At 37.0% G+C, this 2355-nt stretch overlaps 1 long non-coding RNA gene across 1 annotated transcript; it reads right to left on the reverse strand.

The window, feature by feature from the left end:
• Positions 1-19: 19 nt before the first annotated feature.
• LOC118749707 lies at positions 20-1541 on the reverse strand. The gene is made up of 3 exons (XR_004994267.1): positions 1366-1541; positions 922-1301; positions 20-368 (listed from the first exon to the last, which is right to left on the reverse strand). It is a non-coding gene; the product is annotated as an uncharacterized LOC118749707 (long non-coding RNA).
• Between the last annotated feature and the right edge of the window lie 814 nt (positions 1542-2355).

Consider the following 2355-nt stretch of genomic DNA (forward strand, 5'->3'; position numbering starts at 1 on the left):
AATTAAACAGTAAGGCACTTTTATTTCCTTCCTGCAATTTGGAAATGACCCGAAATTTTATTACTTATTTTGTTTGAAAGCCTCTAGAAATTTTTCGAGAATAGCATTCCGATCCCTTTCAATTTGCAGGGCTTCTTTGCTATCCTCTTTCAGCTCTTTCATTTCCAAAGCGATTGTTTGGTTGGCCGCGCGAAATTCTTCAATAAATTCATCTTGGAAATTAACATTTTCTTTTTTTTTCCTCCGCTTTTTCGGAGGTTCTGAAGAACATTCCTCCAGTATTAAAAATTCAGGCGAAGGAGAAGTTGCTTCAATTTCAGAGGGCCTATTGTAGCACTCTTCATCTACCACAACTTCAAGTGTCTCAACTGTAATAATTTAGAAAATGATAAACAATAAACACAGTGACACACACTCACAATTATACAGTGATATTTTTACAATATCCACAGTGTTTATCATTTGGATTGGTTCTTCATTTTTTATAGTTAATTATCTAACAAAAATCATGAAAATCCAAATTTCATTCTTTATTTAGAATTTCTAAAAAATTAGTATGCGGATTTGTAGCCAATTGAATTAAGTATAACAAAGTGCAAGTTCGAAGTTGCTAAAAATACTACATTCATGAAACATCAACGAAAAACATTCCAAAAGGAAAATATGAGGGCCGTTCCGAATCTCGTGCATATGCTCTTGAATTAGGATATTCGTTGCATTTGTAAATTCACAACAATAAAATGCAAACGGTTGCTATGGCAGCAATCATAAAATTTGCTAATGCAATTCCAACTGCAAGTCCAAGACCATTTCCACAACATCCTGAATAGCCCAATTGTGAATATTGTTAATAGATCACAGTACAACTTTGAGTGTGCGTCAGTGTATAAGCATAAGATTATAGTGCTTCACCGTACTAACCTGTACTCTCCTCCACTATTGCTTCCAAGTTAAAGGACTTGTAGCGCCGAGGATTTGGTGCACTTTGTTGTAGTGCCCCCACGCAGATGGTGTGCCGCCTGAAGGCCCAACAATCTTTTTCTCATCTCTGTGAAATAAGAATTATATTTTTACAATTAAATTTGCATAGATGAAAAACTTGCCTATATTTATTGGTTAAATTATGTATTTTGACTTGAATTTCGTTTGCGGAAAATACAAAGCCTCTTGTGGCCATTTCCACTGCCATGTCCGCATATACATGGGAGTTTCGTTTGCAGCCTCGAAGTTGCGGCAACTTTTCCTCCCACAAATCCAGAAGAAGGTCGACTTCTTCTTTATGCCATTGCGATCGCTTCTTTCTGTAATATATATGCATTAATAATATTATTTAATAAATACTTTATGAGAAGTATGTTTACAAACCTCTTTTCTTTGCCGGCGTCCATTTCGTTTACTTTTTACTTTGACGTTTCTCCTTTACTTCGTAGTAATAATTATCGATAACACAGAAAACACAGAGTTGTATGGAGAAAACTATCGTTATAATCTGAGATTATTTTATAATTACAGATTAACGGGGGACGAATTTTGTATGGGTAATCTCGTAATTTAATTACGGATTAAGAGTTAATCTCGAAAAAGTAGATAATCTTCTTATATGTGAACCTAGTATTAGATACAAGTCAGCAAGCTACAAGTAAAGTGAGCAGAGAAGTGAGATGCGAATAAGCAAGCTATAAGTTTAATTGTGTTAACAAGTTTAGTAAAGCGTTGTTATTGCTCTAACAAGTATTGTAAAGTGTTTTTACTGTTTTAGCAAGTATTTTAATTGTTTGTTGTACAATAAAGTTAATTCTACTACAATTTGGTCATCGTTAGCATTGCAGCAGACATCCGGGAAGGTTGAAGAACAGCAAAAGTCTGTTAGTTCATCAACAGCTATAGACATGAAAACGTTATTTGATGCCATGTCACAGATGTCATCACAGCTGTAGTCACAGATGCAAGCACAGGATACACGCATGTCACAGATGTAATCACAGCTGTCATCCCAGATGCAAGCGCTGGAGACACGTATATCTTCAGAGGTATCAGCGCAGGTGTCATCCCGGCTAGAAACTCAGCTACTGGCACAAGAGACACGTATATCATCCCAGCTGGAAGCACAGGGTGCGAAAATTACACAAATACAGGGCAAAATCGAAGAGAGACAGGACAAAGTAGAGGAGTTGGAAGGCCGTCTTCGTGATTTACAGTTGAATCGTCCAGCTACTTAGACGAGCGCACCCAAGGTAAAGACTCCATCCTTTGACGGCACTATTCCTTTCGAGGTCTTTAAGCTCCAGTTCGAAAAGACGGCTACAGCAAATCGTTGGAGCATGGAGGATAAATCCGCTGCTTTATTCGTCGCAT

The sequence above is a fragment of the Rhagoletis pomonella genome, unplaced genomic scaffold (genome assembly GCF_013731165.1).
Source record: "Rhagoletis pomonella isolate Grant_MI unplaced genomic scaffold, Rhpom_1.0 Rhpom_scaffold_00035, whole genome shotgun sequence".
Lineage (NCBI taxonomy): Eukaryota > Metazoa > Arthropoda > Insecta > Diptera > Tephritidae > Rhagoletis > Rhagoletis pomonella.